At 45.1% G+C, this 13,508-nt stretch overlaps 10 non-coding genes and 1 pseudogene across 10 annotated transcripts; all 11 read right to left on the reverse strand.

Moving 5' to 3' along the window:
- Positions 1–622: 622 nt before the first annotated feature.
- LOC141203394 (U2 spliceosomal RNA) lies at positions 623–813 on the reverse strand. The gene has a single exon (XR_012274439.1). It is a non-coding gene; the product is annotated as a U2 spliceosomal RNA (small nuclear RNA).
- Positions 814–1,928: 1,115 nt separating this feature from the next.
- Positions 1,929–2,111, reverse strand: LOC141203292 (U2 spliceosomal RNA). Its single transcript, XR_012274402.1, has one exon. It is a non-coding gene; the product is annotated as a U2 spliceosomal RNA (small nuclear RNA).
- Positions 2,112–2,912: 801 nt separating this feature from the next.
- On the reverse strand, positions 2,913–3,004 carry LOC141203349 (U2 spliceosomal RNA; annotated as a pseudogene).
- Positions 3,005–4,119: 1,115 nt separating this feature from the next.
- Positions 4,120–4,310, reverse strand: LOC141203395 (U2 spliceosomal RNA). The gene has a single exon (XR_012274440.1). It is a non-coding gene; the product is annotated as a U2 spliceosomal RNA (small nuclear RNA).
- Positions 4,311–5,425: 1,115 nt separating this feature from the next.
- Positions 5,426–5,616, reverse strand: LOC141203396 (U2 spliceosomal RNA). The gene has a single exon (XR_012274441.1). It is a non-coding gene; the product is annotated as a U2 spliceosomal RNA (small nuclear RNA).
- A 1,115-nt stretch (positions 5,617–6,731) lies between these two features.
- Positions 6,732–6,922, reverse strand: LOC141203398 (U2 spliceosomal RNA). The gene has a single exon (XR_012274443.1). It is a non-coding gene; the product is annotated as a U2 spliceosomal RNA (small nuclear RNA).
- Positions 6,923–8,037: 1,115 nt separating this feature from the next.
- LOC141203399 (U2 spliceosomal RNA) lies at positions 8,038–8,228 on the reverse strand. The gene has a single exon (XR_012274444.1). It is a non-coding gene; the product is annotated as a U2 spliceosomal RNA (small nuclear RNA).
- Positions 8,229–9,343: 1,115 nt separating this feature from the next.
- On the reverse strand, positions 9,344–9,534 carry LOC141203400 (U2 spliceosomal RNA). Its single transcript, XR_012274445.1, has one exon. It is a non-coding gene; the product is annotated as a U2 spliceosomal RNA (small nuclear RNA).
- Positions 9,535–10,649: 1,115 nt separating this feature from the next.
- LOC141203401 (U2 spliceosomal RNA) lies at positions 10,650–10,840 on the reverse strand. Its single transcript, XR_012274446.1, has one exon. It is a non-coding gene; the product is annotated as a U2 spliceosomal RNA (small nuclear RNA).
- Positions 10,841–11,955: 1,115 nt separating this feature from the next.
- LOC141203402 (U2 spliceosomal RNA) lies at positions 11,956–12,146 on the reverse strand. Its single transcript, XR_012274447.1, has one exon. It is a non-coding gene; the product is annotated as a U2 spliceosomal RNA (small nuclear RNA).
- Positions 12,147–13,261: 1,115 nt separating this feature from the next.
- LOC141203403 (U2 spliceosomal RNA) lies at positions 13,262–13,452 on the reverse strand. Its single transcript, XR_012274448.1, has one exon. It is a non-coding gene; the product is annotated as a U2 spliceosomal RNA (small nuclear RNA).
- Between the last annotated feature and the right edge of the window lie 56 nt (positions 13,453–13,508).

Raw genomic sequence — 13,508 nt, forward strand, 5'->3', positions numbered from 1 at the left:
ACAGAGACCGCCATAAGCAACAGTTTAACAGAATGCCACAGACTAATCAACCAAACTTTTTGGGTTGGGTTCTCTTTTATAGTCTGCAGGCATTAAATGAAAGAAGTCAGTGTTCCAGCAGAAGGAGACAACGTTTCAGAAAAGGCATTGTAGCAAACCAAAAAAGAAATTTTAAGCGCAGCAGAGTAACCAGCGCACATACCTGTTAGCTCAGGTGAGTTTAAAAGGCTGCTGTTGATAACAAGGGCATTTGCTAAATAGATGGTGTGTGTGCAACAATATACTGAAAGGTCAATTATATTGTGCAGCTTATCTCACCACCTGTAGTTATTTAGGTGAAAGCTCCAAAATGCTTGCCTAATATGTCTGTTTATCCAAAAGGAAGTAAAAAGGGAGAGCTAGAAAGATAGCATTGCATCACATTACATGGCAATGCAATGCACAGTTGCTGAAGTTGAACCAAAATGAGCTTGTAATCTGGCTTCTGCAACTTTGAACATGAAAAATCCAATGAGGAGAAGAAAAGCAAAGCCAAAGAGTCCATCCCAAAATCCGACAAACAAGCAAAATGAACAAAAAACATTGAATTCAATTCTTTCTGATTTTAGAAACTGCATTAAAGAAGGGGTGCACCGGTCCTGGAGATACTGCAATACCAGGTCAATGCGTGGAGTGGACAGAGCAAGCTCTTTTTCCATCTCCCTGTTCTAAAAATCCATTTAATATATGGTCCCCAGATAGGGGACGTATCAGATATTAAACTGATAAGAACAGATACTACACTTGATCTTAGCCAAAAGGCCGAGAAGCGATAACCAGAATTGGTTTCAAACTACGGAGCCACCCAAGGATCCTGAAAAGTCCATTTGTGGAGATGAGCTCCTGGACTCCCGTTAAGAAGACATGTTGTCAACCTCTAGATCCCTTACATGCCTGCACTTTTCGGCTTGCTGCTGCTGCAATCCACGCATTTTAGATCTGCATAACTCCACCTCTTTAAACACAGCACCTTCACCCCCTGCTGTTCCCACCCGCCTCAACACCGTTGGAAGGGAGGAGAACCAATTAAGGCGGGGGGTGGGGTGGAACGAGCAGCTGTCTACCCTTAGCAGGAGGGCTCCTGATTACATACCTCTCCTGCTGCTGCTGCTGCTGGCTGTCCAGCAGCAGACTGAAGGTGGCTGCTGCTGTGCACAGGTATATAAAGGCTCAGAGCCTATTATGACACGCGCAGCCAGCGTTCCATTGCCACATTCCATCTACTGCAGGCAGGATACCTGGCTGGCTGAATGTCGCTGAGAAGCTCACAGAGACCGCCATAAGCAACAGTTTAACAGAATGCCACAGACTAATCAACCAAACTTTTTGGGTTGGGTTCTCTTTTATAGTCTGCAGGCATTAAATGAAAGAAGTCAGTGTTCCAGCAGAAGGAGACAACGTTTCAGAAAAGGCATTGTAGCAAACCAAAAAAGAAATTTTAAGCGCAGCAGAGTAACCAGCGCACATACCTGTTAGCTCAGGTGAGTTTAAAAGGCTGCTGTTGATAACAAGGGCATTTGCTAAATAGATGGTGTGTGTGCAACAATATACTGAAAGGTCAATTATATTGTGCAGCTTATCTCACCACCTGTAGTTATTTAGGTGAAAGCTCCAAAATGCTTGCCTAATATGTCTGTTTATCCAAAAGGAAGTAAAAAGGGAGAGCTAGAAAGATAGCATTGCATCACATTACATGGCAATGCAATGCACAGTTGCTGAAGTTGAACCAAAATGAGCTTGTAATCTGGCTTCTGCAACTTTGAACATGAAAAATCCAATGAGGAGAAGAAAAGCAAAGCCAAAGAGTCCATCCCAAAATCCGACAAACAAGCAAAATGAACAAAAAACATTGAATTCAATTCTTTCTGATTTTAGAAACTGCATTAAAGAAGGGGTGCACCGGTCCTGGAGATACTGCAATACCAGGTCAATGCGTGGAGTGGACAGAGCAAGCTCTTTTTCCATCTCCCTGTTCTAAAAATCCATTTATTATATGGTCCCCAGATAGGGGACGTATCAGATATTAAACTGATAAGAACAGATTTTTTTTTTTTTTTTATCGAAAGCCCGAATTCGTGTACAAAACCCGAGTGCGCTTAAAAAAGTGACAAGTGCCACAAAAAAAAGTGCACTAGGATGCTGGTCTTCTTGAAACCCTCTCCAAAAGGAGAAGGGTCCCCCAAACCATTCCCCGTCCCTCCGAGCCAGAAGGCCACAACGAGGAACAGGGACAAATAGCCACCTCCAGCCGGAGCCAGAGGCGACCCAATCTTACCCCCAATACCTGCCCGAGTTCTCACCCGAGCAAGGCACTGGGAGCCAAAGACTGTGCTCCCCTCCCGGAAGAGGGGAGCCAACAACGCTCTCCTCCCGAAAGAGGAGAGCCAGTGGGGTTCAGGGGGGAGCGGAACCTGATGGCCACACACTCCCCCCCTAGACCTGCCAAGAGAGGAACCCGTAAGGGAACCGCATCCCGACAAAATCCTAGTAAGGACGTGGACACACGTGAAAAAGTGGACACACAGTGACAAAAAAAAATTAAATAAATAGTGAAGGTTTCACAGTATAATACTGCCCGGACCTTCGACCGGGAATTGAAAAATTCCCCATCCTAAGGCCAGAAGGCCCGGAATAAGGGTGTGTGTGTGAAGAAAGAAATATTGAAGTGCTAGTGCAAATGTGCCATAAACTCAAGTGGGGTTCCCAATCCCAGTGAGTTAAGGCACCCCAGGGTCACCACTCCTGGGGCACTTCACACTTCGGGCTTTCGATCTTCCCCGGCCCAATGGCGTCGATCCTGGGGGGCCATGCTTTCCACCAGATGACTATATTAGCCACCTGGCGTACTAACAAGCGCCTAAACCCCAGTGTGCATAATGTATCAATCTACTAGGGCGGCCAACATCCAAAACCGCCTTTTCGAAAGATACTACACTTGATCTTAGCCAAAAGGCCGAGAAGCGATAACCAGAATTGGTTTCAAACTACGGAGCCACCCAAGGATCCTGAAAAGTCCATTTGTGGAGATGAGCTCCTGGACTCCCGTTAAGAAGACATGTTGTCAACCTCTAGATCCCTTACATGCCTGCACTTTTCGGCTTGCTGCTGCTGCAATCCACGCGTTTTAGATCTGCATAACTCCACCTCTTTAAACACAGCACCTTCACCCCCTGCTGTTCCCACCCGCCTCAACACCGTTGGAAGGGAGGAGAACCAATTAAGGCGGGGGGTGGGGTGGAACGAGCAGCTGTCTACCCTTAGCAGGAGGGCTCCTGATTACATACCTCTCCTGCTGCTGCTGCTGCTGGCTGTCCAGCAGCAGACTGAAGGTGGCTGCTGCTGTGCACAGGTATATAAAGGCTCAGAGCCTATTATGACACGCGCAGCCAGCGTTCCATTGCCACATTCCATCTACTGCAGGCAGGATACCTGGCTGGCTGAATGTCGCTGAGAAGCTCACAGAGACCGCCATAAGCAACAGTTTAACAGAATGCCACAGACTAATCAACCAAACTTTTTGGGTTGGGTTCTCTTTTATAGTCTGCAGGCATTAAATGAAAGAAGTCAGTGTTCCAGCAGAAGGAGACAACGTTTCAGAAAAGGCATTGTAGCAAACCAAAAAAGAAATTTTAAGCGCAGCAGAGTAACCAGCGCACATACCTGTTAGCTCAGGTGAGTTTAAAAGGCTGCTGTTGATAACAAGGGCATTTGCTAAATAGATGGTGTGTGTGCAACAATATACTGAAAGGTCAATTATATTGTGCAGCTTATCTCACCACCTGTAGTTATTTAGGTGAAAGCTCCAAAATGCTTGCCTAATATGTCTGTTTATCCAAAAGGAAGTAAAAAGGGAGAGCTAGAAAGATAGCATTGCATCACATTACATGGCAATGCAATGCACAGTTGCTGAAGTTGAACCAAAATGAGCTTGTAATCTGGCTTCTGCAACTTTGAACATGAAAAATCCAATGAGGAGAAGAAAAGCAAAGCCAAAGAGTCCATCCCAAAATCCGACAAACAAGCAAAATGAACAAAAAACATTGAATTCAATTCTTTCTGATTTTAGAAACTGCATTAAAGAAGGGGTGCACCGGTCCTGGAGATACTGCAATACCAGGTCAATGCGTGGAGTGGACAGAGCAAGCTCTTTTTCCATCTCCCTGTTCTAAAAATCCATTTAATATATGGTCCCCAGATAGGGGACGTATCAGATATTAAACTGATAAGAACAGATACTACACTTGATCTTAGCCAAAAGGCCGAGAAGCGATAACCAGAATTGGTTTCAAACTACGGAGCCACCCAAGGATCCTGAAAAGTCCATTTGTGGAGATGAGCTCCTGGACTCCCGTTAAGAAGACATGTTGTCAACCTCTAGATCCCTTACATGCCTGCACTTTTCGGCTTGCTGCTGCTGCAATCCACGCGTTTTAGATCTGCATAACTCCACCTCTTTAAACACAGCACCTTCACCCCCTGCTGTTCCCACCCGCCTCAACACCGTTGGAAGGGAGGAGAACCAATTAAGGCGGGGGGTGGGGTGGAACGAGCAGCTGTCTACCCTTAGCAGGAGGGCTCCTGATTACATACCTCTCCTGCTGCTGCTGCTGCTGGCTGTCCAGCAGCAGACTGAAGGTGGCTGCTGCTGTGCACAGGTATATAAAGGCTCAGAGCCTATTATGACACGCGCAGCCAGCGTTCCATTGCCACATTCCATCTACTGCAGGCAGGATACCTGGCTGGCTGAATGTCGCTGAGAAGCTCACAGAGACCGCCATAAGCAACAGTTTAACAGAATGCCACAGACTAATCAACCAAACTTTTTGGGTTGGGTTCTCTTTTATAGTCTGCAGGCATTAAATGAAAGAAGTCAGTGTTCCAGCAGAAGGAGACAACGTTTCAGAAAAGGCATTGTAGCAAACCAAAAAAGAAATTTTAAGCGCAGCAGAGTAACCAGCGCACATACCTGTTAGCTCAGGTGAGTTTAAAAGGCTGCTGTTGATAACAAGGGCATTTGCTAAATAGATGGTGTGTGTGCAACAATATACTGAAAGGTCAATTATATTGTGCAGCTTATCTCACCACCTGTAGTTATTTAGGTGAAAGCTCCAAAATGCTTGCCTAATATGTCTGTTTATCCAAAAGGAAGTAAAAAGGGAGAGCTAGAAAGATAGCATTGCATCACATTACATGGCAATGCAATGCACAGTTGCTGAAGTTGAACCAAAATGAGCTTGTAATCTGGCTTCTGCAACTTTGAACATGAAAAATCCAATGAGGAGAAGAAAAGCAAAGCCAAAGAGTCCATCCCAAAATCCGACAAACAAGCAAAATGAACAAAAAACATTGAATTCAATTCTTTCTGATTTTAGAAACTGCATTAAAGAAGGGGTGCACCGGTCCTGGAGATACTGCAATACCAGGTCAATGCGTGGAGTGGACAGAGCAAGCTCTTTTTCCATCTCCCTGTTCTAAAAATCCATTTAATATATGGTCCCCAGATAGGGGACGTATCAGATATTAAACTGATAAGAACAGATACTACACTTGATCTTAGCCAAAAGGCCGAGAAGCGATAACCAGAATTGGTTTCAAACTACGGAGCCACCCAAGGATCCTGAAAAGTCCATTTGTGGAGATGAGCTCCTGGACTCCCGTTAAGAAGACATGTTGTCAACCTCTAGATCCCTTACATGCCTGCACTTTTCGGCTTGCTGCTGCTGCAATCCACGCGTTTTAGATCTGCATAACTCCACCTCTTTAAACACAGCACCTTCACCCCCTGCTGTTCCCACCCGCCTCAACACCGTTGGAAGGGAGGAGAACCAATTAAGGCGGGGGGTGGGGTGGAACGAGCAGCTGTCTACCCTTAGCAGGAGGGCTCCTGATTACATACCTCTCCTGCTGCTGCTGCTGCTGGCTGTCCAGCAGCAGACTGAAGGTGGCTGCTGCTGTGCACAGGTATATAAAGGCTCAGAGCCTATTATGACACGCGCAGCCAGCGTTCCATTGCCACATTCCATCTACTGCAGGCAGGATACCTGGCTGGCTGAATGTCGCTGAGAAGCTCACAGAGACCGCCATAAGCAACAGTTTAACAGAATGCCACAGACTAATCAACCAAACTTTTTGGGTTGGGTTCTCTTTTATAGTCTGCAGGCATTAAATGAAAGAAGTCAGTGTTCCAGCAGAAGGAGACAACGTTTCAGAAAAGGCATTGTAGCAAACCAAAAAAGAAATTTTAAGCGCAGCAGAGTAACCAGCGCACATACCTGTTAGCTCAGGTGAGTTTAAAAGGCTGCTGTTGATAACAAGGGCATTTGCTAAATAGATGGTGTGTGTGCAACAATATACTGAAAGGTCAATTATATTGTGCAGCTTATCTCACCACCTGTAGTTATTTAGGTGAAAGCTCCAAAATGCTTGCCTAATATGTCTGTTTATCCAAAAGGAAGTAAAAAGGGAGAGCTAGAAAGATAGCATTGCATCACATTACATGGCAATGCAATGCACAGTTGCTGAAGTTGAACCAAAATGAGCTTGTAATCTGGCTTCTGCAACTTTGAACATGAAAAATCCAATGAGGAGAAGAAAAGCAAAGCCAAAGAGTCCATCCCAAAATCCGACAAACAAGCAAAATGAACAAAAAACATTGAATTCAATTCTTTCTGATTTTAGAAACTGCATTAAAGAAGGGGTGCACCGGTCCTGGAGATACTGCAATACCAGGTCAATGCGTGGAGTGGACAGAGCAAGCTCTTTTTCCATCTCCCTGTTCTAAAAATCCATTTAATATATGGTCCCCAGATAGGGGACGTATCAGATATTAAACTGATAAGAACAGATACTACACTTGATCTTAGCCAAAAGGCCGAGAAGCGATAACCAGAATTGGTTTCAAACTACGGAGCCACCCAAGGATCCTGAAAAGTCCATTTGTGGAGATGAGCTCCTGGACTCCCGTTAAGAAGACATGTTGTCAACCTCTAGATCCCTTACATGCCTGCACTTTTCGGCTTGCTGCTGCTGCAATCCACGCGTTTTAGATCTGCATAACTCCACCTCTTTAAACACAGCACCTTCACCCCCTGCTGTTCCCACCCGCCTCAACACCGTTGGAAGGGAGGAGAACCAATTAAGGCGGGGGGTGGGGTGGAACGAGCAGCTGTCTACCCTTAGCAGGAGGGCTCCTGATTACATACCTCTCCTGCTGCTGCTGCTGCTGGCTGTCCAGCAGCAGACTGAAGGTGGCTGCTGCTGTGCACAGGTATATAAAGGCTCAGAGCCTATTATGACACGCGCAGCCAGCGTTCCATTGCCACATTCCATCTACTGCAGGCAGGATACCTGGCTGGCTGAATGTCGCTGAGAAGCTCACAGAGACCGCCATAAGCAACAGTTTAACAGAATGCCACAGACTAATCAACCAAACTTTTTGGGTTGGGTTCTCTTTTATAGTCTGCAGGCATTAAATGAAAGAAGTCAGTGTTCCAGCAGAAGGAGACAACGTTTCAGAAAAGGCATTGTAGCAAACCAAAAAAGAAATTTTAAGCGCAGCAGAGTAACCAGCGCACATACCTGTTAGCTCAGGTGAGTTTAAAAGGCTGCTGTTGATAACAAGGGCATTTGCTAAATAGATGGTGTGTGTGCAACAATATACTGAAAGGTCAATTATATTGTGCAGCTTATCTCACCACCTGTAGTTATTTAGGTGAAAGCTCCAAAATGCTTGCCTAATATGTCTGTTTATCCAAAAGGAAGTAAAAAGGGAGAGCTAGAAAGATAGCATTGCATCACATTACATGGCAATGCAATGCACAGTTGCTGAAGTTGAACCAAAATGAGCTTGTAATCTGGCTTCTGCAACTTTGAACATGAAAAATCCAATGAGGAGAAGAAAAGCAAAGCCAAAGAGTCCATCCCAAAATCCGACAAACAAGCAAAATGAACAAAAAACATTGAATTCAATTCTTTCTGATTTTAGAAACTGCATTAAAGAAGGGGTGCACCGGTCCTGGAGATACTGCAATACCAGGTCAATGCGTGGAGTGGACAGAGCAAGCTCTTTTTCCATCTCCCTGTTCTAAAAATCCATTTAATATATGGTCCCCAGATAGGGGACGTATCAGATATTAAACTGATAAGAACAGATACTACACTTGATCTTAGCCAAAAGGCCGAGAAGCGATAACCAGAATTGGTTTCAAACTACGGAGCCACCCAAGGATCCTGAAAAGTCCATTTGTGGAGATGAGCTCCTGGACTCCCGTTAAGAAGACATGTTGTCAACCTCTAGATCCCTTACATGCCTGCACTTTTCGGCTTGCTGCTGCTGCAATCCACGCGTTTTAGATCTGCATAACTCCACCTCTTTAAACACAGCACCTTCACCCCCTGCTGTTCCCACCCGCCTCAACACCGTTGGAAGGGAGGAGAACCAATTAAGGCGGGGGGTGGGGTGGAACGAGCAGCTGTCTACCCTTAGCAGGAGGGCTCCTGATTACATACCTCTCCTGCTGCTGCTGCTGCTGGCTGTCCAGCAGCAGACTGAAGGTGGCTGCTGCTGTGCACAGGTATATAAAGGCTCAGAGCCTATTATGACACGCGCAGCCAGCGTTCCATTGCCACATTCCATCTACTGCAGGCAGGATACCTGGCTGGCTGAATGTCGCTGAGAAGCTCACAGAGACCGCCATAAGCAACAGTTTAACAGAATGCCACAGACTAATCAACCAAACTTTTTGGGTTGGGTTCTCTTTTATAGTCTGCAGGCATTAAATGAAAGAAGTCAGTGTTCCAGCAGAAGGAGACAACGTTTCAGAAAAGGCATTGTAGCAAACCAAAAAAGAAATTTTAAGCACAGCAGAGTAACCAGCGCACATACCTGTTAGCTCAGGTGAGTTTAAAAGGCTGCTGTTGATAACAAGGGCATTTGCTAAATAGATGGTGTGTGTGCAACAATATACTGAAAGGTCAATTATATTGTGCAGCTTATCTCACCACCTGTAGTTATTTAGGTGAAAGCTCCAAAATGCTTGCCTAATATGTCTGTTTATCCAAAAGGAAGTAAAAAGGGAGAGCTAGAAAGATAGCATTGCATCACATTACATGGCAATGCAATGCACAGTTGCTGAAGTTGAACCAAAATGAGCTTGTAATCTGGCTTCTGCAACTTTGAACATGAAAAATCCAATGAGGAGAAGAAAAGCAAAGCCAAAGAGTCCATCCCAAAATCCGACAAACAAGCAAAATGAACAAAAAACATTGAATTCAATTCTTTCTGATTTTAGAAACTGCATTAAAGAAGGGGTGCACCGGTCCTGGAGATACTGCAATACCAGGTCAATGCGTGGAGTGGACAGAGCAAGCTCTTTTTCCATCTCCCTGTTCTAAAAATCCATTTAATATATGGTCCCCAGATAGGGGACGTATCAGATATTAAACTGATAAGAACAGATACTACACTTGATCTTAGCCAAAAGGCCGAGAAGCGATAACCAGAATTGGTTTCAAACTACGGAGCCACCCAAGGATCCTGAAAAGTCCATTTGTGGAGATGAGCTCCTGGACTCCCGTTAAGAAGACATGTTGTCAACCTCTAGATCCCTTAAATGCCTGCACTTTTCGGCTTGCTGCTGCTGCAATCCACGCGTTTTAGATCTGCATAACTCCACCTCTTTAAACACAGCACCTTCACCCCCTGCTGTTCCCACCCGCCTCAACACCGTTGGAAGGGAGGAGAACCAATTAAGGCGGGGGGTGGGGTGGAACGAGCAGCTGTCTACCCTTAGCAGGAGGGCTCCTGATTACATACCTCTCCTGCTGCTGCTGCTGCTGGCTGTCCAGCAGCAGACTGAAGGTGGCTGCTGCTGTGCACAGGTATATAAAGGCTCAGAGCCTATTATGACACGCGCAGCCAGCGTTCCATTGCCACATTCCATCTACTGCAGGCAGGATACCTGGCTGGCTGAATGTCGCTGAGAAGCTCACAGAGACCGCCATAAGCAACAGTTTAACAGAATGCCACAGACTAATCAACCAAACTTTTTGGGTTGGGTTCTCTTTTATAGTCTGCAGGCATTAAATGAAAGAAGTCAGTGTTCCAGCAGAAGGAGACAACGTTTCAGAAAAGGCATTGTAGCAAACCAAAAAAGAAATTTTAAGCGCAGCAGAGTAACCAGCGCACATACCTGTTAGCTCAGGTGAGTTTAAAAGGCTGCTGTTGATAACAAGGGCATTTGCTAAATAGATGGTGTGTGTGCAACAATATACTGAAAGGTCAATTATATTGTGCAGCTTATCTCACCACCTGTAGTTATTTAGGTGAAAGCTCCAAAATGCTTGCCTAATATGTCTGTTTATCCAAAAGGAAGTAAAAAGGGAGAGCTAGAAAGATAGCATTGCATCACATTACATGGCAATGCAATGCACAGTTGCTGAAGTTGAACCAAAATGAGCTTGTAATCTGGCTTCTGCAACTTTGAACATGAAAAATCCAATGAGGAGAAGAAAAGCAAAGCCAAAGAGTCCATCCCAAAATCCGACAAACAAGCAAAATGAACAAAAAACATTGAATTCAATTCTTTCTGATTTTAGAAACTGCATTAAAGAAGGGGTGCACCGGTCCTGGAGATACTGCAATACCAGGTCAATGCGTGGAGTGGACAGAGCAAGCTCTTTTTCCATCTCCCTGTTCTAAAAATCCATTTAATATATGGTCCCCAGATAGGGGACGTATCAGATATTAAACTGATAAGAACAGATACTACACTTGATCTTAGCCAAAAGGCCGAGAAGCGATAACCAGAATTGGTTTCAAACTACGGAGCCACCCAAGGATCCTGAAAAGTCCATTTGTGGAGATGAGCTCCTGGACTCCCGTTAAGAAGACATGTTGTCAACCTCTAGATCCCTTACATGCCTGCACTTTTCGGCTTGCTGCTGCTGCAATCCACGCGTTTTAGATCTGCATAACTCCACCTCTTTAAACACAGCACCTTCACCCCCTGCTGTTCCCACCCGCCTCAACACCGTTGGAAGGGAGGAGAACCAATTAAGGCGGGGGGTGGGGTGGAACGAGCAGCTGTCTACCCTTAGCAGGAGGGCTCCTGATTACATACCTCTCCTGCTGCTGCTGCTGCTGGCTGTCCAGCAGCAGACTGAAGGTGGCTGCTGCTGTGCACAGGTATATAAAGGCTCAGAGCCTATTATGACACGCGCAGCCAGCGTTCCATTGCCACATTCCATCTACTGCAGGCAGGATACCTGGCTGGCTGAATGTCGCTGAGAAGCTCACAGAGACCGCCATAAGCAACAGTTTAACAGAATGCCACAGACTAATCAACCAAACTTTTTGGGTTGGGTTCTCTTTTATAGTCTGCAGGCATTAAATGAAAGAAGTCAGTGTTCCAGCAGAAGGAGACAACGTTTCAGAAAAGGCATTGTAGCAAACCAAAAAAGAAATTTTAAGCGCAGCAGAGTAACCAGCGCACATACCTGTTAGCTCAGGTGAGTTTAAAAGGCTGCTGTTGATAACAAGGGCATTTGCTAAATAGATGGTGTGTGTGCAACAATATACTGAAAGGTCAATTATATTGTGCAGCTTATCTCACCACCTGTAGTTATTTAGGTGAAAGCTCCAAAATGCTTGCCTAATATGTCTGTTTATCCAAAAGGAAGTAAAAAGGGAGAGCTAGAAAGATAGCATTGCATCACATTACATGGCAATGCAATGCACAGTTGCTGAAGTTGAACCAAAATGAGCTTGTAATCTGGCTTCTGCAACTTTGAACATGAAAAATCCAATGAGGAGAAGAAAAGCAAAGCCAAAGAGTCCATCCCAAAATCCGACAAACAAGCAAAATGAACAAAAAACATTGAATTCAATTCTTTCTGATTTTAGAAACTGCATTAAAGAAGGGGTGCACCGGTCCTGGAGATACTGCAATACCAGGTCAATGCGTGGAGTGGACAGAGCAAGCTCTTTTTCCATCTCCCTGTTCTAAAAATCCATTTAATATATGGTCCCCAGATAGGGGACGTATCAGATATTAAACTGATAAGAACAGATACTACACTTGATCTTAGCCAAAAGGCCGAGAAGCGATAACCAGAATTGGTTTAAAACTACGGAGCCACCCAAGGATCCTGAAAAGTCCATTTGTGGAGATGAGCTCCTGGACTCCCGTTAAGAAGACATGTTGTCAACCTCTAGATCCCTTACATGCCTGCACTTTTCGGCTTGCTGCTGCTGCAATCCACGCGTTTTAGATCTGCATAACTCCACCTCTTTAAACACAGCACCTTCACCCCCTGCTGTTCCCACCCGCCTCAACACCGTTGGAAGGGAGGAGAACCAATTAAGGCGGGGGGTGGGGTGGAACGAGCAGCTGTCTACCCTTAGCAGGAGGGCTCCTGATTACATACCTCTCCTGCTGCTGCTGCTGCTGGCTGTCCAGCAGCAGACTGAAGGTGGCTGCTGCTGTGCACAGGTATATAAAGGCTCAGAGCCTATTATGACACGCGCAGCCAGCGTTCCATTGCCACATTCCATCTACTGCAGGCAGGATACCTGGCTGGCTGAATGTCGCTGAGAAGCTCACAGAGACCGCCATAAGCAACAGTTTAACAGAATGCCACAGACTAATCAACCAAACTTTTTGGGTTGGGTTCTCTTTTATAGTCTGCAGGCATTAAATGAAAGAAGTCAGTGTTCCAGCAGAAGGAGACAACGTTTCAGAAAAGGCATTGTAGCAAACCAAAAAAGAAATTTTAAGCGCAGCAGAGTAACCAGCGCACATACCTGTTAGCTCAGGTGAGTTTAAAAGGCTGCTGTTGATAACAAGGGCATTTGCTAAATAGATGGTGTGTGTGCAACAATATACTGAAAGGTCAATTATATTGTGCAGCTTATCTCACCACCTGTAGTTATTTAGGTGAAAGCTCCAAAATGCTTGCCTAATATGTCTGTTTATCCAAAAGGAAGTAAAAAGGGAGAGCTAGAAAGATAGCATTGCATCACATTACATGGCAATGCAATGCACAGTTGCTGAAGTTGAACCAAAATGAGCTTGTAATCTGGCTTCTGCAACTTTGAACATGAAAAATCCAATGAGGAGAAGAAAAGCAAAGCCAAAGAGTCCATCCCAAAATCCGACAAACAAGCAAAATGAACAAAAAACATTGAATTCAATTCTTTCTGATTTTAGAAACTGCATTAAAGAAGGGGTGCACCGGTCCTGGAGATACTGCAATACCAGGTCAATGCGTGGAGTGGACAGAGCAAGCTCTTTTTCCATCTCCCTGTTCTAAAAATCCATTTAATATATGGTCCCCAGATAGGGGACGTATCAGATATTAAACTGATAAGAACAGATACTACACTTGATCTTAGCCAAAAGGCCGAGAAGCGATAACCAGAATTGGTTTCAAACTACGGAGCCACCCAAGGATCCTGAAAAGTCCATTTG

This window comes from Phyllobates terribilis, unplaced genomic scaffold (assembly GCF_046119375.1).
Source record: "Phyllobates terribilis strain yellow unplaced genomic scaffold, ASM4611937v1 Scaffold_124__1_contigs__length_5142088, whole genome shotgun sequence".
Taxonomy (NCBI): Eukaryota; Metazoa; Chordata; class Amphibia; order Anura; family Dendrobatidae; genus Phyllobates; species Phyllobates terribilis.